This window comes from Monodelphis domestica, chromosome 1, assembly GCF_027887165.1.
Source record: "Monodelphis domestica isolate mMonDom1 chromosome 1, mMonDom1.pri, whole genome shotgun sequence".
Lineage (NCBI taxonomy): Eukaryota > Metazoa > Chordata > Mammalia > Didelphimorphia > Didelphidae > Monodelphis > Monodelphis domestica.
This window is the reverse complement of record NC_077227.1, coordinates 271,815,654-271,839,475: the sequence shown is the minus strand read 5'-3', so window position 1 is coordinate 271,839,475 and position 23,822 is coordinate 271,815,654. Positions and strand designations below refer to the sequence as shown.

The window sequence follows — 23,822 nt, the reverse complement described above, 5'->3', positions numbered from 1 at the left end:
AGGTATCTGAAAGGGCATCTCCCAAAGAGACAGACTAGAGCACTAGCACTTTGCTGAGTGAACACATGAGATTCTTCTGATTGTTTCTCAGTAATCCAATTGTCTCCAAAACGGTTGATGACTGAGAGTTAAGCACATGGAGTCATGTCAAAAAAAAAGCCATTTCTTCTCCATGGTCAATAAAAATTATGTAGTAATATATTGTGAACTCTGTATCTGTCTCTGTCTCCTTCTCTCTCTCTCTCTCTCTCTCTCTCTCTCTCTCTCTCTCTCTCTCTCTCTCTCTCTCTCTCTCTGTGTGTGTCTCTTTCTCTCTCTACAAAATATTAAAAATGTGTGTGCTGGATGTTAACCTACCAACAAAAACCAAGATTTATATAAATATGCCTTATTCACTCCTTAAAGATATAGGATATGTAAATATCACTTGTTTTAGATATTTGAGGAGATAGAGTTCTTCATTGTTTATGGTTGGGCCACATCAATATAATGAAAAATGAAGTACTACCAGAATTAATTTACATATTTAGTACTATACCAGTCAAATTACCTAGGAATTAATTTGTTGAACTGAACAAAGTAAAAATAGAATCGCTTAGAAGAACAAAAGGTCCATGATTTCAAAGATTATGGTGAAAAGTATGAGAGAAGTGATAGTGTTACAAGACTTATAATCAAGCAAAGCAAAAACATTTATTAAGTGCCCAGTATGTATCAAGCCCTGTGCTAAGCATGGGATAGGAAAAGAGGAAAATATATGATTATTTTTCCTCATGGGACTCACAATCTAGTGGGGGGGAGGGAAGGAGGAAAGAGAACAAGAAAAGCAAAAATTACCTACAAGCAAGCTATATGCAGAATATGTAGAAAATAACTAAGAAAGAGAAGGCACTAGAATTAAGAGGGGTTTCTTATAAAAAATGATTTTTTTAGGTGAGGTTCAGAGGAAACCAAATAAGGATTCGAAGAGGGAGAGAATTCCAGAGATGTAGTAGAGTAGGGAGACTTGAGGTAAGAAGCCTCATAAACAGGCTATTGCAAAAAGATATGAGGTGATGAGGGAGCCTTAGAAAATGGGAGCATTATGATGCCTTTTAGAGTAATAGAGAAGATAGGAGAGGGTGAGGCTTTAGAAGAAAAAATAGTAAGTTCTATTTTGAATATATTGAATCTAAGATGTCTACTGAACATCTCAGTCAAGTTGTCTGAAAGGGTGTTGAAGATTTGAAATTGGAGACCAATAGAGAGGGATAAGAAGGATAGGTATATTTGAAAATGGTCAATATGCAGATAGTAATTTGCCATCAAAACAATTTGGTACTGGTTAAAATAAATACATTAATCTGACAATCTAGATAACCAAGAAACAGAAGCAATCAAAAACAGCAACTCAGGGTTTTATAAGCCCATGAACATAAATTACAAAGGGAAAAAATCCCATGTTGACAAAAAACTTCTGGGAAAACTGGGAAACAGTTTGTCAGAAATTAAATTTAGAACAGCAACTAAATATGAGTCAGCAGTGTGATGTTGCAGCCAAAAAAGCTAATGTGATCTTCGGCTACATTAAAAGAGACATAGCTTCCAGAAATAAGGAGGTGATAGTCTCTCAGAACTCTGTGATTGTCAAACCACATCTTTGCAATTGTATTGTTCTAAAAGGACATTGATTAAAATGGAATGAATCAAGAGGAAAGCACTGAAATGGTGAAGAGGTTTGTGTCCGTGTCATATGAGGACAAATTGCACAAACTTAGTATATTTAACCTAGAGAAGAGAAACACAAAGGCTCTCTTCAAATACTGAAGGACTGTATTTTGGATGAGAGGTTGCTTTGGTTGGCTCCAAAAGAAGAATGGAGAGTAATGGGTAGAAGCTAACAAGAGGAAGTTTAGCTTCAATGTTAGTAGAAAAAAAACAAAACTTTCTAACATTAGAAATGTCCCAAAGTGGAATAGGCTGACTTAGGAAGTAGTTGATTGAACTACTGGAAGTCTTCAAAAAAAGTTAAAGTAGGAATCCTTTGAGGCATTAGTTGCTATAGATGGTCATTTGGCTACTGTGCAACTATCAAATTCTGTGTTTCTATGATCTCTTGCTATGAACCACAAAAAGTTCAAAAGAGAATCAGATTTGGAATATGAGTTCCCATTATTTAAAAAGTAGGGGGAAAACACTAGATAAGAGAGCTTTCACAACTGTGAAAATGAGTGGAGGAACATTCATAATCAAACAAGGAATAGAAAAACATCATAAAAGATCAAATAGAAAATTTTGTCTACATAAAATAGAAAAAGATTTTGTGTGAATTAAATAAAAAAAGTTAAGGATTCTATTTTGGCATAGAGTAGACTTTATTTCTATCCTTGACTCTTTTTGGAGCTTAAGCACAGTATGGAGATTCCTGGATTGATTAAATGATCTGAAAGTTTAACTTTGTTTTTGTGATATTCCAAAAAGGAATCCAGGAGAACTGGAATATTTCAATTACAACCAATAGATTATTAGTGTACATGTCCTCCCATAGACCCTCAACACTGATGGTCCTTTTTTTTCATTTTTAACAATTTATGAAAACTGTGGTGAAACCTCAGAGTTATTTTAATTTGCATATTTCTAACTACCAGTGATTTGAATATGCTTTCTTATGGCCATGAGTGAGAATATTGCCCGGTGAGGGGCGAGTTTTTGAAGCATGGGCAAATATTCCATCTACTGCTAGGTCCTTTGGAACTTCTGTGAGTCAGTTTCCAGTAATGATAATTCTGTTTTGAAAGGCACCAATTATCAGAGGCCAGCAAAGATTTTCATGTAAATTATACTTAATGAACACTCTACAGAGAGAAAAGGTCTTCTAGGTCCAAACAATAAGACATGACCCTTTCTACACCTGCCTTATTACCATTCTATACGCAGTTTGAAGCAACTTTTCATATAGATTTTATATACACACAAAGGAGAGAGAAAACCAGGTGGTTTTGGAGTGGATGGGGGGGGAGTTTTATAAACTGTTCATATTATTCCATTTTAGTATATGCCCTTTACTAAAAATTAATTGAGCTTATTGGCTGATGATTGGGGAAAGCATACTGGTGTACAGGACTCATGAACAATAGTAATAGGAACTCATCCCCAAAGAATTATTCCTGATAGTCGACCAATCTCTGGGCACTTAGCTCATCAGTATGAGCAGGAGGTGATAAATTAGCGTTGGAGAAAGAGTACTATCATCACATATAATTTTTTAAAAAATTTGGAAATTATTAGGCCAAATCTTTTCACTATTTCTCAAACTATCAGCTCTTGCTATTATTTATTTGTGCCTTGCTTTATATTTTGGCTTTCAGATCTTTATGTGTGATATTTAATACAAAATTTTCCCCACTCTATAATTTTTCTTCTAATTTTCTTTATTGACTTAATTCTTAGGGAAATTTAGAAAATATAGTTATAAAATTTTCCATTTTGTTTTTTATGGTCTCCTCTGTCCCTTGATTTAGTCAAGATTTCTCTTTCTAGCCATGTCTGGAAAAATTCCTGATCTTTTTCTCTTCTAATTTTCTATGCTATGATTTGTTATATTCAAACCATGTGTTCATTTTAAATTTATTGTGGTATGTGGTATAAGGCAGTCATCTAATTCCTTGATTTAGTCAAGATTTCTCTTTCTAGCCATGTCTGGAAAAATTCCTGATCTTTTTCTCTTCTAATTTTCTATGCTATGATTTGTTATATTCAAACCATGTGTTCATTTTAAATTTATTGTGGTATGTGGTATAAGGCAGTCATCTAATTCTAATTTCTGCATGAATAATTTTCAAAATAAAAATCATATTAAGACGTGTCCCATAATTTTATTGTAGATCTATCAGAGAGATGTCAGAAAAGAGCAAGAAAGTCATTGATGACTTTTGGTCAATTTTTTTTTCTTATAAAGTATCAAAATTATTGTGATTTTTATTTTCCATTATTATAAACTTTTCTCCTTCCTTTATCTTATTTGCCTGATTCTTTTTTCACCTTTCTGTATTTTCAAAAGTTGGACCATTCTTACTTTTATAAATCATCTTGATAAATCTTTATAAATCATCTTTATAAACCAGTTCTTGTATACTGAGGTCATTGTTTATGTGGAATTTGCAGAGAATTCTGCTCCTGATTATTGAGGACATATAGAAGTCAATATTACCTTATATTACTATTAAATAACCTAGACTAATCATGTTCTTGAACATTAAATAATCCAGATTACTCATGATGTAAAGGTGAAGAAATCTTTCTTTTGTTCTCTGATGTCTTCCAGGAAGGATGATTGTAAGCAAACTTGGGAGCATCAGTCAAGAGAATCCAGAGAGATTTCTTTTTTGCTTGTCTGCTCACCCATCCTCTTTGCATGCTCAAACAGAAATTATGACATTCTAAAGTTTTTAACAGCTAACTACTTGTCCTTCCTAAAAAGTTTAGAGTAGGATGCGACTATGGGAAGATTCTAGAAAAAAATAACTTGATTTCTGATTCCTATTTTATTCCCTAGCTCTTCTCCAGGTAACAGGTAGCATGAGATTTTTGTTTTCCTCTCATCTTCCTATGCTTCATTTAAATGTGGCATCTTTAATTTTTGTTGCTCCATTTTAGATGTACCATTTTTTCACTTCAGGTAGGAACCTGCCTGGAGCTGGATTTGGAAGTCAGAGGATATGGCTTTGAATATTGACTTCATTTCTTACTAGCTTTTTGGTCTAGAGCAACTCACTCCTCATATGGCCCTCAGATTTCTCATCTATAAGACCAATAGCTTGATGGGACTAGATGGAGTCTGGTGTTCCTTACTGCTCCAAATCTACAATTCCAAATTATTAACAGAAACAAAAATACATATCATTATAACTCTGGCATCTTACCAACCTCTGTACTTTGACAAAATGAGTTTTAAAAATAGTAATAGTCAGTGGTAGCTGGGTAGCTCAGTGGATTGAGAGCCAGGCCTAGAGATGGGAGATTCTAGGTTCAAATCTGGCCTCAGACACTTCCCAGCTGTGTGACCCTGGGCAAGTCACTTAACCCCCATTGCCTAGCCCTTAGTGTTCTTCTGCCTTGGAACCAATACACAGTATTGACTCCAAGATGAAAGGTAAGGGAGAAAGAAAGAAGGAAAGAAAGAAAGAAAGAAAGAAAGAAAGAAAGAAAGAAAGAAAGAAAGAAAGAAAGAAAGAAAGAAAGAAAGAAAGAAAGAAAGAAAGAAAGAAAGAAAGAAAGAAAGAAAGAAAGAAAGAAAGAAAGAAAGAAAGAAAGAAAGAAAGAAAGAAAGAAAGAAAGAAAGAAAGAAAGAAAGAAAGAAAGAAAGAAAGGAAGGAAGGAAGGAAGGAAGGAAGGAAGGAAGGAAGGAAGGAAGGAAGGAAGGAAGGAAGGAAGGAAGGAAGGAAGGAAGGAAGGAAGGAAGTCAATGCTGAAAGTACTCTAGAGACACAAGCTTACTGATACATCATTGGTTAACTACTAAATTTGTTCAGCTGTTCTAGATCTGAATTTGAAAATATGGAAAGGAATAAATTGTCCATATCTTTTGAACCCATGATGATACTTGCAACATACATTCTAAGGAAGTCAAAAATAGAAAAAAAAGATTAAATAGAAAAAAAATTATGGTAGCACTTTTTGTAGAAGTAAAGAACTGGAATCAAAATGGTTGTCCATTGATTTGAAAATGGCTTTTTAAAAGTAAGTTATATGAATGCAATTAAGTATTGCTACACAATTAGAAGTGGTTCATATGAAGAATATAGAGAAATATGGAAAGATTTCTAGGAACTGATGCAGAATTTAAAAATAGAAAAAGGAGAATAATATATAACAATAATGACAGCAATGTAAATATTTTTAATCACTAAAAGCAAGTCAAATAACTAATTGAAAAATGAGTAAAGATCCTAGTGGTGAGATAATGAAATACATCTTGTTCATCAGGGCAAAGAGGTAGGGAAATCCTAGATCAAAATACAAAATGTAATGTCATATGCAGTCATATACTTAATTATTTTCTTTGTCTCAAGGAAAGGTTTCAGTCCCCCTGATCCCCACTCTGAGAGATAGCTACGATGTAAAAACAGCATTACTAAGACATATGAAACTATATACTCACTTTGACAGACCATGGATTTTTATGGTTAAAGGACTTAAATAATTTATGTCTTAAGCCTCTATAGATGCTTGGAAAAATATTAAAAATGAATCCATAACCTTAGAAGTAAATTAATTTATATAATGAATTCACACGAAATCTCCTCTCTTACAACTACCACTATCTCTCTCTCTCTCTCTCTCTCTCTCTCTCTCTCTCTCTCTCTCTCTCTCTCTCTCTCTCTCTCACACACACATACACACACACACACACACACACACACACACACCCCAAAAACAAAACAAAACAAAAATACACAACCCAGCATGGTTTTTAGTAGATCCCAGAAATAAGGAAAAACAATGCAATGACTTAGTTTCCAACTAAGTTGTTGTTTCCACAGTTCTAATGACAGAATGAAAGTTAAGAAATATTTTACATTAAGGTATCAGAGTATAGTTGGATGCTTTTCAAAGTGTGTGTGTATACACCTCAGGATGTACATTGAGTAGTCCACTGAGGTATAAAAGGAAAATATTGGAACTTCTCTTTTATTTTTATTTTTATCTTTAAATTATAAATTAATATAAATTTACTACTAATAAAACAATGACCCCTTAACATTGGCATCAGTTCTTTGCGCACATGTCAGCATGTCAAGTATAGAAATGAAGTGTTATAAGGGAAGTGTACAATTTCCACACCATGGAGATTATAGTAATGTTCTCATTTAGCCATTCACTCTCAGCATGCTCTACATATCCTGAGATAAGTATATTTCTATATTATGCTTATAATTGAACTAATCCTCACAAAATGGATTACAAAGATTCTGTCAATGAAACCGCTGATTAAAAGTAATACTAATTATGTGAGAACAAGCAAACAACAAAAATAAGTCAGCTTTAGTACTTCAAATGCTAGTAGAACCTCTTGATCAACCACATTACAATGTAAAAATTATGACAATCTAATAAGATATGAAAGTAATTTCATCAAAATATTCAAAATTATCATAGTTATTTGAAATATGGATTAACATACACACTAGGTAACAGTGAACTTCACCTTAAGTGTATCTTGTTCCTTATGATATCAACTAATAACAATTTAAAAGTCCTCAAGATTAGCAAGGCTTTTTAAAAACTAGGAATTTATTGCTGAAAATTACATAAATCTGTCACCTATAAAAAACTTTTTATCTTCTTTTTTTAAACCATGGAAATAGAATTTTCTAAACTTTTCAAGGACTTTCAAAATGAAGATTTTTAATGATTTTCAACCATTTATTAAAAAAGCAAAAACTCAATACATCTATAATATAAAATGTTTTATATCATTATTAAAAAATTAAAATGTATTATAAGATGTTTATTTCATTATTATCCCACTTTTGCCATTTATATTTGGATCATGTTTTATGATATACATTATATATTAGCACATCTATACATAATTTGGAAATAGGAATGAATCTATAAGGTCAGTGATATAGGGAGCAAGTGGGTGAATAAACTCCCTTTAACAGTGTAAGTAGGCACCTTATCTGCCACTTTTAGTGTTACAGAATTGCCTAAAACACTGATAAAGCAAATAATTTGTCCACTCATTTGGCCAGAAGATATCAAAGTTTGGACTTGAACTCTGACTTTCCTAGCTTTCAGGCCTTCTATCAATCCACTATCCCCGTCTCTTCCAACTCCGTGTGTGTGTTTGATTTTTATAACCTTTCTAATCTTTGGGGATTTAAGCAGAAGATATCAGAAAAATTATCACAAGGTTAAAAATGATTATATCTGGCAGATGAGCATTTATAGTGAACAATATTTTGGAATTCTTTGATATGTAGTTTCCTTATGATTGTGAAGATTAAATTTAACAAGTATTATATTATTCCCCACTTATAATTCACCACACAAATAGGGAGAATGAGATATATATGATTTATAAATAGAAATAGACAGACAGACATGAAGACAGATGGATGGATGGATGGATGGATGGATGGATGGATGGATGGATGGATGAATGGATGGATGATTGGATAAATGCATCATGCATGCATGGATGGATGCATGGATATGGAAGAATAAAGCTTTTAATTGATAGGAATATAGAATAAAATAGGACACCACTTGTATAGTAAAAAAAGAGCACTAGATATGAAATAAGAAAGAATTTATTTTCAAATCACAGCTCCTAAATTTACTAGTGTAATGACTATAGGCAAATCACTTAGCTTTCCTGAGCCTCCCTTTCCTTATCTGTATACTAGGGGCCATAATACACACACAGATGTTTAAAGAAAGGATTTTGTAAATGCTAAAGCATTTTTAAATCAGTTGGTTTTTCTTTTTTATTTTAGGCAGAGTTAAGCAAACAAAACTATGAGAGCTTGGCTCATCTAAATTTATTTCCTTATAATTTTGGTGATTATCTTCTGGTTCACCAGCTGGACGCAATGGGAAATTCCAATTCTTGGCTTTCATTAGCTTAGGTCTTATATCATAGTTTTAAAGTTGAAATGACTTCCGATAAGAGCAAGAGTTAGCAAGCATAGAAACTCCATTTAAAATCATTCTAGACATTATAAAATATTTAGGAATCTATTTGCCCAGAAAAACACAGGAAATATAGGAACACAATTACAAAACACTTTTCACACAAATAAAATTATATCTAAACAGTTGGGGAAAAATTAATTGCACATGGGTAGGATGAGCTAATATAATAAAAATAGCAATCCTACCTAAATTAATTCACTTATTCAGTGCCATACCAATCAAACTACCAAAACACTATTGTATAGAACTAGAAAAAAGAATAGTACAATTCATCTGGAAGAACAAAAGGTCAAGAATATTGAAGGAATTAATGGAAAAAAATTGAAGGATGTTAGCCCAGCAGCAACAGATCTTAAACTGTAGTATACAGCAGTAATCATCAAAAACAATCTGGTACTGGCTAAGAAATTGAAGGGGGAATCAATGGAATAACCTATAGGTAAATGGCTTCGGCAATCTAGTGTTTGATGAGCCCAAAGATTCCTGCTTTGGGGATAAGAACCCACTAGTTGACAAAACCTGCTGGGCAAATTGGAAACCAATATGACAAAAATTAGGTTTAGATCAATATCTCACACCTTATACTAAGATAAGGTCAAAATGGGTATGTGATTTAAACAGAATTATTGAAATTATAAGTAAATTTGGGGAATGAATAATAGCTGACCTGTCAGATCTATGAAGGGAAGAATAACCAATCAAGAGACAGAGGACATTAAAAGATGTATAATGAATAATTTTGATTAAGTTAAGTTAAAAAGTTTTTATACAAGCAAAATCAGTGCAAACAAGCTTAGATAGGAAACAACAAACTGAGAAAAATAATTATAACAAATTACTCTGATAAAGGTCTCATTTCTCAAATATAAAAAGAATTAAGTCAAATTTATAAGAATCCAAGTCATTTCCTAATTGATAGATTGACAAAGTATATGAATAGACAGTTTTCAGATGAAGAAATTAAGGTTCTCAAAAATCAGATGAAAAAAATGTTCTAAATCATTTTTGATTAGGAAAATTAAAACAACTCTGAGGTGCCACCTCACATTTATCATATTGGTCAATATGACAGTAAAGGAAAATGATAAATGTCACAGGGAATGTGGTAAAATTAGGACATTAATACACTGCTGGTGGAATCATTAACTGATCCAACCATTCTAGAGGTTTGGATCTGGAGGTTTGGAATGATGCCCTAAGAGCTATAAAAGAATTCATGTCCTTTGATCCAGGAATACCACTATTAAGTCTGTAACCCAAAGAGATTTTTTTTAAAAAGGGAAAGGGCCTGTTTGTATGAATTTACAAAAATGTAAATTCATTTGTATGAATGTACAAAAATATTTAGAGCTGCTCTTTTTGTGGTACCATAGAATTGGAAATTAAATGGATGTCCCTCAGATGAACAAATTGTGGTATATGATGGTGATGGAATGCTATAAGGTATGATGAACAGTATGATTTCAGAAAGAAATAGAAGGACCTACATGAACTGATGGAGAATAAAATAATAAGCAGAACCAGTAGAACATTATACACAGTAATAGAAATATTAGGGAACAATCAAATGTAAATAGACTTTGCTACTGATAGCTATACAATGATCCAGTACAATTCTGAAGGACTTGTGAAAAAGAATGCTATCCACCTCCAGAGAAAGAACTATTAGAGTAGGAATGCAGATGAAATGTGACTTATCATGTGTTTATTTGGGTATATGTTTTGGGGTTTTATAAGATAATTCACTTACAAAAAATTGTATGGAAATAGGTTTTGAGTGATATGCATAACCCAGATTGAATTGCTTGCCAGCTCCAGGAAGGGAGGAAAGGTAGGAAGGGAGACAATTTGTATCATATAACTTCAGAAGATTAGGTGGAAATTTGTTATTAAAATAAAAAATAATAAAAATAAAGTTGAAATAACTCTAAAACATCATCTAGTCCAACCTCCCCATTATATAGATGAAATAACCACGACCAAGAAAGGTGAAGTTTGCTTGCCTGAGCTAACTTGGAGCCAAATTCCCTTACTCCAAATCTACTATTCTCTCCAAGGGGCTTCTCTTCACTTAGAACTTAATCTGACAGATCCTGGGCATGTAGAATGCTAGAACAGGTGTTTTGGAAGCTATCTTTAGAAGTTTTATTTATAATATTTCAATAAGCCATGTGCTAGAAATTACCTAACCAGAAGAAAAGCTGTTTCTGTCATCAGAGATTCCAAGTAAAAACAGTCAACATTTGATTCAAATAAGTGATTCATGCATGGAATTTTATTGTGGTAGAATGGAAAGTGTACTGTATTTGGAATGAGAGAATCTAAAATTAAAAAAATTGTCCCTGACAATAGACATTTAATCTTGGAAAGACTAGTTTGCCTATCTGGATCTCAGTTTCATCATCTATAAAATGGGATATTTCATGTGGAGCCATAATGGCAACATTTTTAGAAACTGAGTGCCCATACTGCAACCCTCATGCTACATGTGAGTCCCTAGACAAGAGAGGGAGGAAGCACTCCAATTAGGTGGATAGACAGAGGGACAGGTCATGTGAGAAATGTCCTCAGGCACATGTGGAGATGGGGAGGGGAGCAGCCCCTTCTGGCACTCTCTGGCACGCATACCATGGTTCACCATTATGAATCTAGAGGGTCTTTAATTTCCCTTCCATGTTTAGATTTTATGCAATGTTGTGCCATATTTCTACTGTTTATACCTAGAAAACATTAAAATGTTGGTATTGTCCATATTTGGTAAATAAACTGAGGAAATGTGCTAAGAAAAGATCATTTCTAAATATTTTATAAACATATTTTCAATGGAACAGTAACAACTGCAGAAATCTTATTACTTCACAGTGACACACCTGATACATAGAAGGAAAGACATGGGGTCTAATGACAGGTGCACAACATTTTTTTGCTCCTATGGTACCTTGAACAAATCAGTTGACATCCCTGAGCCTCAGCTTCCCAGGATCTGAAGGTTTTCCTTTGTGTTCAAAGATGAAATAATTCACGGTGTTATTATAAGAGATGAGCCTAGAAAAAAAAAAAGATAGAATGACTCACAGCCCTTTCTATATCTTCAAAATGTGCTTTGGTTTGTGAAAAGCTGCTGTAAATGTAGGCACATTGGTCTCCATAATGTTTTTGTTCAGAAAGAGATGCCCCATCTGTGATTGCTGGGTGCCAAGTGAATCTGTTAGTTGTTGCTATTTCCCAGCATGCCATCATTTGGCTGCTTTGCTTGAAATACTTAGTGTGACCTTAATAGAACTGTTTCTATTCTATTGATCTATAGGAGCCTCTTGTTTAAGGTCACTCAGAAATTACTCTTTCCCCTAACAAAATCATCCTCTAAAGTCTCATCAGAGTATTATATCTGAAAAGTAATGCATAAGTTCTGGTGGGCTCTAATTTGCTAGAAAAACTTTGAATATGGACCTGGTAAAAACTCTATATGTATCATCTGATAACCAGACTAGCTAAGTCCAGAGATACTTGTTATCATGAAGACCAATAATAATAAGATAACTATTTACCATACCCAACAATGAATCAAATAAATGGCATTAGTACTCTGGATCTTTCAAAATACAGTAGAATTGGATTCATGATGTGAACTACGTATTCTAGAACTTGTCACAGGTGTAATTTGATAGTCTGGTATAGTAAAAATACTACTGGACTTAAGAGTCAAAAGTCTCTCTAGAGTAAAGTCATGGCTCTGTGTCTTAGAATCTTCTTGGTTCAATTTCTGGCTCAATCTCTTGCTAACTGTATTGCATAGGGGAAGCAATTTAACCTTTATAAATCTATTTCATCATCTGTGTGATAGGGTTTTTACTTGTTCTTCCTCTATCACAGAACTGTCATAAAGGTCAAAGATTAGATATAGATACAGATATTGATTTAAAAATCATAAAGTACTATGGAAATTCAACCTATTGAACTTCTGGTTAAGATGGTAACTTAAAAAGCCACATTGAGCCCAACTCTCCACATCCAAAATAGCTAGAGAAAGTTATTCCACATGAAAAAAGCTCATATGAAGAACATAGGATAAAAATATGAGAAAACAGAAGAAAAAAGAACAAATAAAATAAAGATTATGCATTAAGATAAGTCCAAGAAGTAAATTCAAAAGAAGAAAGAAACCCCAACCCAATGACAAGCTACACCCCAAAATAAAACCATAGGTTTGCCACAAAAACTACAAAAGTGACTGGAAAAAAAAACAAGAGATTAAGAAAAATGAAATTAAAAAATGAAATAAGACAAGAGACAAGTAGAAACTTTGAAATGTCACAATGGATCCATGAGTAACCTGGAAAGGGAAAAAATTGATAAATTAGAGAGGATTAAATAGTGATAAACTGCATAAATTTAAATAGGGGAGAAGAGATAATCATTCAGAATCTTAATGGCATTTAGTCAAAGAGGGAGAAAAATATAATAAACATAAGGCCTTGGTCCTAGTTAATTGTTTGTTTTAATAGAGAAAAGAAAAAGGAGGAAAGAATTAATGCATTAGGTGAAAATGAGAAAAAAGTGAGAAAATTATCATTTCATATTAATAATTTATATAAGAACATAAAAAATGGAGGAAGGAATGAGGTTGGAGTGGTGAGAACCTTGTACTTATCTGAACTGACTAAAAGTGAAACTAGGACCTGGAGGCAGGGAGACCTGAATTCAAATCAAATCAAGTTTCAGACATTTACTATCTGGACCTTGGGGAATTCATTTAACTCTGTTGCCTTAGTTTCCACATCTGTAATATGAGCTGGAGAAGGAAATGGCAAACAACTCCAATGTCTTTGTGAAAAAAGTCCCAAATGTGGTCACAAGAAGTCAGACATAACTAAAATTGTTGTACAACAATAAACAAATCTTTGAATACACACAAAAATACCCCCCAAATTAGTATGAAAATAAATTAAACCCATCAAGGAAAGACTTGGTTACAGGAAAACTAAGATAGAAAATAAGAAAAATAGAGTTAGGGAAGAAATAGTCAAAAGTAAAAGAAAATTTAAAATTTGGAGTGAGAATCTTGAAGAGGGAATTTTTCAAAAGAGAACAAGAAAGTATAACAAGAAGAGATCAAGGAATGAGCTGGGTAAAGAAAAAAGAAACTGAGGAGTATGATTACCAGTATAACAACAGATTAAAATTTTCATCAGATTATTTCTATTCATCAATCTCTTCTTTGAAAAGAGGACAGAAAGGAAAAGGGCAAAAAGCAAAAGAGACTTAGATGGAGGGTATATACAATAATAAGTAGAATAAAAGTGAGTGGGAATTTCCTATAAATATGTACTCTAAAATACAGAGATTCACACAATATTAAAAATAAGATGCCAGAGTAGAGCTTATTATGCTTCAGAAATAATAAGGGGTAGAAAACATGGCCTGAAGCAAGGCAATAATAAAAATAGACATAGTGGAAAGTGATAAATATAAAATTATACCATGCTTAAAGTCAACATAGACAAATAATATTAATATTTCATGTGTATAGACTGATCATTAGAGCATTTAAATACTGGAAAATCAATCAAATTAAATTACACAAAGAGAAGGATAGTAAAACTAAAGAATTTGGAGATCTCAAGGTGCCACTTTCAGATTATTGATGAATCTAACCAAAACACAAATAAGAAAGAAGTTAAAGATGTGATAGATCTCTGGCGATTACTAAATGGTGATATAAAGGAATATGCCTATTCTTAACTTTTCAAAGCACCTTACCAAAGTTGATCACATGAGAAGGCCCAAAATACCATATAAGCAAATACAGAAAAGCATATTTATAATATCTTATACTGATCACAACACAATGAAAACTATAATTAATAAGAAATTTAAAGAAAGAAGTGGCACTTAAATGTAGACTAAATAATTTAATTAGAAAGAATTGGTAAATCAATGAACAAATCATTGAAAGAACAATTTAAAGAAAATACAAAAAGATACCAAAAGTTTGTATATGTATTCAAAGTAGTTCTTAGAAGGAAATTTGTCATTTTTCACCAATAAAACAGAAAAAAAGATTAAATAAATTAATTGGGATAAATTAGAGGTGGGGCACACATATAAAATATTCATAAAAATTTTGACATAGTAAAGAACAAAAAACAAGTGGAAGAATTGGAGGAATTGCTAAAAAGTTACATGAATGAAATTAAATATTAAACTCTAAGAAATTATGAAAAATGTAGTTCAGATAAATCAGGAAGGATCTATATGAAATAATTAGGAAAATAATAAGCAGAATGGAGATAACTATTTTTGCAGTGATTTCAACGTCATGAGGGACAATAATTGTGAAATATATATATGCTTGCTCATGAAATCAATGATGTTCAATTATAAGTCTATAGGATGAAAGATAAATCATTATGCTATTCTTGTACACTTTCAAACATGTCCAATGTGTCATTATCTTTTGTGTGACTAATTCTTTGTTATGAGGGAGTGTCTAATTTATTCTGAGTTATGAAATGGTTGAGAAAAAAATGGAGTAATGGTAATGCTAAGAGGAAGAAAAGAAAGTAAAGCATTACAAATGAACCAAAGAGAGTAGAAGAAAATTCAGAAGGGGGCATAGACAAGCAGAACACTAAGGCAAGCACTATGTGAAATTTGAAATCCACCCTTTAAAATCTTTATTTAGTGATATTATAGCCTCATATTTATTTCCCCTCTTCTCTTCTTTGTATAGAGAAATGATCATGTCTATTGGTGTTTTTTGAGTTCATGCTAATAAAAAAGAAAAATCAGTGAATTAATATAAACATTTTCTTTAGTGATGTCCAACCCTGTTTTCTCTTCTAAGCTCTAGTTTCACATTACCAGTTACCTATTGGCCATTTCAAACTGGATTTCTCATAAACATCTCAAATTCAGCATGCCAAAAAGCCTTCCCAAATCTTCCCTCAACAAACTTCACTATTATTTTTAATAAACTCTTACCTTTCATCTTAGAAACAATATTGTATATTTTTGAGGCCATATTTGAACCTAAGACTTCTCAGTCTGGCTCCCAATCCACTGACCTACCCAGCTACCCCAGCACCCCTATCTTTTCGATCTCCTGGGTTTATAAGCATGGGAGTATCCTTTTTAACATTTTCTGTTTAAAAATTTAAATTTTAAAATTGAGCATTTATTTTCTATAGTTATTATCTCTCTCTCTAGTTGAACTAAAAAGTATAAACCACCCTCACACATAACCCTTCATAATTAGTATGCATAGATAAAGTGAATTCCTGCATTGACTATGAACAAAAATATGTATCTTCTTCATTTTGACCCCATCATCCCCTTTCTTTCAGGAGAGAGGGAGCATGATTCATCTTCAGTATTCCCTGGTTGTGGTTTGTCACTGCATTACTCAAAGTTCTCAAGTCTTTCAGAATTGTTTTTCTTTATGATGTTTGGGGTTTTTTTTTTAACCCTTATCTTCAGTCTTAGAATCAATACTAAATATTGGTTTCAAGGCAATTCAAGGCAAAAGAGGGGTAAGGGCTAGGCAATTGAGTTTAAATGACTTTGTCCAGGTTCACACAACTAGGGAGGCTAAATTTGAACTCAGCACTTCCTGTCTCTAAACCTGGCTCTCTCTCCACTGAACAACATAGTTGCCTTTGTTTGAATCTTTTAAAGTTTTTCTTCTGTAGATCTGCTGCTCACTTCACTTTACGTTAGTTCATACAGAGCTTCCCAATTTTCTCTGAAGTCTTCCATTTTAGATAATTGTAGATTTTCTAGTTAGATTTCCAAAATCTGCTCAACCCTGGATTATTCTTTTTTGTCCAGATTCATGATTTAACATCAGCATGTGGAACTTATGACATAGAGACTCCCTTCACAAATGCAATTTAAAAAAATTATCCGGGGGCAGCTAGGTAGCTCAGTGGATTGAGAGCCAGGCCTAGAGATGGGAGGTCCTAGGTTCAAATCCGGCCTCAGCCACTTCCTAGCTGTGTGACCCTGGGCAAGTCACTTGACCCCCATTGCCTACCCTTACCACTCTTCTGCCTTGGAGCCAATACACAGTATTGACTCCAAGACGGAAGGTAAGGGTTTTAAAAAAAAAAAATTATCCATGAAACCGAAAGATTAATTTGCTCATAATCACACATTCACTGTGTATCAGAGACAACTTGAATCCTGTTCTTCCTCTTTCCAAAGCCACCCTCTAACTCAATGGCTAAAACCAAGTACAATAGTAATGAAATTTTTTGAGAAAAATAATTTGAAGGCTCACTGCAATAGTAAGTCTTGTAGATTTTTCATCGTCTCTGTGCATTGATGAAAAACAATATTCAATCAGACATTTTCCCTCAGCCTCTTCCTATTTTCCCAGTGTATCTATGGAAAATATACTAGTAGACAGCTAAATCTAAGAGAAGTTTTCAATTCTATATTCATGAATGAAATTCTTTACTGGCCAGAGGACCAACTTCTCATTTAATAAATGTTTATTGACTAACTTAACTGGAGTTAGGAAGATCTGAGTTCAAATTCTGACTTGGTTATTTAATAATAACTATGTGAACTGGGGCAAGACAGTTAACCTGTCAGACTCAGTTTTTTTACTAATAAAATAAGGACAGTAGTTTTATCAGTGAAAACCAAATGAGACAGCAAATGAAAAACACTTTGCAAACCTTAAAGTGTTACATAAATGCTGGCTATTAATATGTTTAACAAAATGCAGTAAATTTCACAAACCCAGAAGTATACTGAATAATGTATTCAATAATGTATCAATGTGGATAACAAATGTTGAATAATAAGTGTCGAATAATGTATCCAATGTGGATAACAAATGGTATCAAAAGAGATATCAAAAAACTGGAATAAATGACAAATGTAACAAGATAAAATTTAATAAAGATAAAAGGTCCTACACAGTGGACCAAAAAAATCAGTTATGCATATATAAAACATAGGGGATACAATTAGACAAAAATTCTTGTTTTTATAAAAAGGCAAAGAATTTTATTTCACTATAAGCTCATTATGAACCAACAACAACAAACAATGTCAGCCAAAAAAGCTTAGCAATTGTTTTTTATTGGAAGAGAAGGATCATCTCTGATATGGAGAACAGCAGATAAGGAAACCTCTTCTATCAAAACAGAATTTTTTCCACAACTATAGTCTTAAGTTGCCTGGAGACAATGTGAAGTCCAATGACTTGTCCACACATGCAGTATGTGTCATATGTTGAACTTGAAACATCTTGATTATAAGATCAGTTCTCGGTCCATTAAGATACATTGCCTTTCCTTCTTAGGCTGCCCCAATGAAAATACAGTATTCAGAATGAGGAGATCATGTTCTATTCTGGTCAGATCTCATCTAGAGAATGATGTTCTGTTCTAGATGCCACCTTTTAGAAGAAACATTTGCAAACATAACTATGTCCAGAGGAAGGTAATGAGGATTTGGTGAGGTTGGAGGGACTTAACACTATGTCATATAATATATAATATAATCAATTGAAGGAATTGGTAATCTTTACTTTAAATTAAATAAATTAATTTAAAATTACTTTAAATTAAGAAAATTAAGGGGAAACATGACCTCTGTTGAAAGGCTGGATGTGGAAGAGGGATTACTCTTACTGAGTTTGAACCCAGAAGGGAAAGTGAATAGGAGATAAAATTCACACAATAGAAAAACTTTCTTAATAATTTTGTTATTGTTGTTCATTCATTTCAATCATGTCTAACTCTTTATGACTTTATCTGGGGTTTTCTTAGCACAGATAATAGAGTAATTTGCCATTTCCTCCTCTGATCCATTTTACAGGTGAGGAAACTGAGGCAAAACAGGTGACTTGCCCAGGATAGTAAGTGTCTGAAGCCATATTTGAACACAGGTTTCCTTGACTGTAGGCTTGAAAACTCCCCAAAATGGAATGGAAGGTAGTAAGAAATAGTTTGCTCATGAAAGTTGTTCAAGTGGAGGTAAGAAGGCCATTTATTGGGAATTACACTTCAGACAGAGACAAAACTAGATGCCCTCTGAGGTAATCCCTTCCTAGTAAGCTCCAATAATCTTATAAATAGTTTATATTGACATTCTGGTCCTAAATATTGTTAAACAGATTTCTAAAGTAAAGCTCCTAAAGCATGATTCCCCCCCCAAACATGCAAATCCTTTAGTGGCAAGGAAGCATTTTAATTGCTATCATAATGTGTACATTCACTTTTTCAAAATTTCTGGCCCATTATATGCATTTTATCTTCTTGGGCACCAGAGACAATTTCCATAGGCCAATTTTAGTCTTTACTTGATATCTGGCAGATAAATATATCTATGTCACAATAAAGAACATATATGTAAATGTTCTTTTGCCCTGCATCAAAGGGATTGTTAGGGTGCAGGTTTATAGGGAACCAACTGGACTATCAATTCCCCTATTAAACTGTAAACTCTTAGAGAATAAGGATAGTATTTTGTTGAAATGCTCCATCTCCCCATTGTGTTGCAATATCCAAAACTAACCATTTGGGCATCTGAAACAAGAAGTACAAAATGCACCCAAGGCCACTTTCTTACAGCCAATAAAAGCTAATTATTTTATTTAGTGAAGGAGGAGGATGGCTATTGATAGAGGGAACTCCAGATAGGGAAACTTTCTGCCAAAACAGATCAGAATCTTCTCTATAACTTTTAGTCTTATAACAGAAAATCAAATTGTTAAGATAAATTCAGTTTGAGGTGGAAGGTAGAGAAAAGCCAAGGCAGAACTCACTGGAATGAAACTCTGGGAGTTTAGAGAAAGAAAGCATGCTATTGGTTTACCAGTTGTGTAGCTAGATGACACAGTGAGTAGAGTACTATATTTGAAGTTAAAAAGACCTTTGTTCAAATACTGACTCAGCCACTTGTTGTATGACTCTAGACAGGTCACTTGTTAACCTCCCTTGGATAATTTCCTCATCTATAAAATGGGGATAATATTGGCGCCTACTTTATAAGGTTATTGTGAGGATTAATGAAATTATATATGTATGTATTTTGTATATAATAATATAGGTGTGTATATACACATTTAAAGTTCTTTTCAAATTGTCAAGTGATATATAAATGCCCACCAACACCACCACCACCATCATCATCATCATCACTATTACTACTACTATTACTAATTATTTTAGAACTTTCTAAATTTAAGCACCCTGGGAAAAAGCCCTAGTTACCAGGGACAGTTATGATTTCACTCTGAATATAATAAGCACTTAATGTCTGTTGATTTGTGATCTGAATGATTGCTATTCAGACAAAAGGGGATAAAAGCATGCCAGTAGTTCTTCATTTTCTTCAAGCCACATTTAATATCTCTCATGGTGTAACTTACTCAAACTACTCACATCTTCCAACACAATTTATTCAGAAAAAAATGGAAATACAGGAGTAAGAGAGACCATTGCCATAGGGTACTGGGAGTATTTGGAAAGAAAGCTCTATAGCAGGTCCCATAAGAAAAATCCAATGCTCATTTGGCTTTTCCTAGGAGCTTCTCCTGCCATCATTCACATTGCAGTGTTTTTTACAATGTTTTTTTTTTAATTTATGTGGCACATTTCTTCTGAAGAGTTACAAGTACTTTAGTTCAAAATTAATACTAGCCTGGTAAATTTGCAGATATTCTTATCCCAATTTTCCATATGGGAAAAAGGAAGGCACTGAGAAGTAAAGCAATTTCCCAGGAGTCATACCAAAGTATGAAGCCAGAATTACAGTCCTTATCCCATGGGTGCCGTTCTGTTCACTAGTCATTAAACCTGCATGCTTCCATAGGTGTTTAAGATACTGTAACAAAAACTGGATAAAAAAAAAGATAAGTATGCAAATATAATGGAGCTAGGGGAAAGAAATCATTGAAGCAAATGCAAAAATTGGAATAAATGCAAACATTATTTGGAAAGATAGTATATTTAAGACAAGGGAATTAAAAAACTTTTGTCTATTTGAGATACACATTTTGATGTCACAATTTTCTACCAGAACTTATTAACTATGAAGTTACTCTCCCAATGTGCTAATATCTATTTTTGCCATATTTAAGAAATTTAGTATTTTGGGCAAATAGCATTAATTTTGGACTACTTGTTCTTTAATTTCAAAATTATTTTTGAGATTTATATGCATAGACTAGCATCAAAAGTCACCACTGTGACTCTTAGTTTGACCCATAGCTACATAATCATTTGAAGTTTTTTTTTTATTTGGGCACACCCTGGATCTCATGTAATTAACATGGATACAAAAATTAACATGGCATTTTTACACATACACAAAATGTCACAATGGAAAAATGCTAAAATTAGAATATTGTCTTCATGCTAGTTGAAGCACACTACCTCTTTGTAAGTCATGCCCCTCAAGAGAGCTGCACAGGTTAGTTCCCATTAAAATAAGGAGAGTTATTAGCTCCTTAAATATAGATTAGTATGGAAGAATCAATTTCCTCTGATGGTTCTGATTTTGAATTCATCAAGATTTCAAAGATTTTTATTTCATGTCATGACTTCTTCAGTGACTTTTTTCTGGATTCAATCAATATTAAAGATCTTACAATAATGTTTTCTGATGTACAAAGTGGTAAATGACATTGTCCATCTAAACTAACCTGAGAGATATGTGTATTCTGTGATAGAATCAAAATTGAAATTCAAGAACCTCTTTCATTTGACCTTTTTGATGGCAACAATGGTCTCAATGAAAGGGCAGACTCACATAAATTAAAGGGCATAGAGTGATCTTAATGTCTATGCATATTATATAAGAGACAGGATGCATATAAATTACTAATGCATGAAACTAATGCATATAAATGAACTACTAATCATGACTAGATCACTCAAACTTTTCTCAAATTGATAGCATGAGCAAAGCTCTGGTTAGAATATGAACTCTGTACACATTTTAAGGTAGATTACAGTAAACCATATGTTTCCTTGGATTCCTCCCTCACTATAATGCATAATATGGTGATAGAGGAGAGTTTAAGCTAATAAAACCAACCTAAGTGTCAAAGGTCTCTTGTGTACTTGAGTGGCAAATGTTGTCACTCAAGTGAAAATAAAATGCTCCAGAGATTTTATATCAAGCAGAACTGTGGACAGTTCCAAAGAGAAATACCTTTAATGCCTCTTTCAAAATCTATCATAATTATGCAACGTTTTTTCATCAAATCAGAATTAGTTTTTGAATATGTCCTGGAAAGAACCTTTCTTTCTCTGAAAAGAGGAAGGTGGGAGGCTTTATTTTTTAAAACAAAGTTGAGACTGAGTGGGAGTAATAATACCATATCATTCCTAAGAGCTGTCTTTAATTCAATGTGATATTTGCCAATATGAAGGTACCGGCCACACAGATTATATAAATTATGAGAGGGGCTAAAATTGAGTTCAAAATCTTTAGGGATCTTTAAAAACTGAGTGTAGTTCAAGATTGCTGTATGTCTTCTAGACATCAGCATCTAATTTTTATGCAGATTAAATTCTATCCAACAGCAGTTTTTCAAGCTCTTCTTTGCATCTCATAATTTCACTAATTTCACTTTATTTCCTTTTTTCAATTATTTTTTTTAATTCCTATGAGCAAAACTGTGATGACTGACTTCCTTTACAAGCTCCTAGAGATGATATATGCTCTATTATGTAGCCATCCCTAAACACTCCAGGCTTATAGGGGAAATCTGCAAGACCACAAATGTCTTTTATACAGAAAATCTTTATTGACTTCTATCTAGCAATCCTCTAAATTACATAAACAACCCTGTGTATTGATCTTATAAGTTATGGTAATGCTGCATTAGCATTTATTTCTCTTGATACATATTTAAACAGAAATTTCTTTTATGCTAGTAATTACCTGGTAATGCTGAATCAATCTGTAAAATGTGTTTCTAGGATGGCTTCAGAAAATCTTGTAAGAGTTCCCCTTTGCACAGCCAGCATTTCTTACAGTCTAAGTGCTGGACTGTTAATCTGGCATCATAGAACAAGAAGATAGACACAAGTCATATTTGAAAAAGTCAATGTATATGCTGGCATTGAGACAAGATATTCTTAGCATCATGTTTGGACTTATGGTGGATATTCAGAAACTAATATTTTCCTCAATTTAGTTGTAAACACAAAGAACATTGCTAAACTGAATTTCTATTTAAAACCTTTGCCTTTATGATACACCTGGAATTAGAGACTGTGAAATATCAACAATTATTTCCTTGTGGTATTTTGAAAATTATTCCCTTATTTCCTTGTAGCCCTAAATCTTTAGTTAATCACAGCTGTATACTCAACTTATTTTCAGTCCTTCTAACAGGTGAATTACTTTTTAGTCGATATATTAAGTACTGATATTTTGTATAATTTCTAAAAATGCGAAAAGAAGATAAATTCTAAGTTATCCCCTTCCATTTTAAAAGTTGCATATTTCTGATAGGAATTGTAATACAAAATGCTTTTCATTGCATGTAGTCTCTTAATTTAAATGTATGATATTTAACTGGATAGATTCTATACAAATGAAAGCTTACTGATATCATCTTCTATATTTAGAGAGATGATCTTTCCAAGAGGAAAATAGACAGCCAATAAGGAGGATCCCATCAAAAGAGAGATAAGTTACTATGGTTACTTTTCAAGGGGTTAAGTAACAGTGAAAAGGTGCTCCAAGCCAAATGGACCCATTCCAGAATAGGACCATGATTGTTGCATGTATTTAGACCGCACATAGCTGCTAAAATCAGCTTGGGGCTACACTCTTTCATTCCAGCATGACCTGCATGCATTCCACGGGTTGCTGGTTGCCTTGAGTCTCTCAGCAGCACACAGCAGCGCTGCAAAGTCAAATGGTGTTGGCACAGGGAGATGGGGTTTTAAAAGGCAAAAAAGGAAACTTCTTCCAAAATTTAACAATAATGTACAGGGTCCTTATATGAATCCGTTTTGGTATTTAGGAAATAGGATAATGCTCTATCTAGCTCTAGAAGAAGCTCTGACTTTCCAGCAGAAGTCCCAGACAACATCCCTCGCTGTCCTAGCACCTAGCACCAAAAGGTGCCTTGACTGAGCCAAATATAATAAAAACCCAGA

The 23,822-nt window shown here is 33.2% G+C and overlaps 1 long non-coding RNA gene across 1 annotated transcript in view; it reads right to left on the bottom strand.

The window, feature by feature from the left end:
• Positions 1 to 23,822, bottom strand: part of LOC103098192 (uncharacterized) — a 51,251-nt gene that overhangs the window by 26,497 nt on the left and 932 nt on the right. Inside the window, exon 2 of the long non-coding RNA XR_457418.2 lies at positions 11,621 to 11,727. This is a non-coding gene — a long non-coding RNA (uncharacterized LOC103098192). The remainder of the gene's footprint in view (positions 1 to 11,620; positions 11,728 to 23,822) is intronic.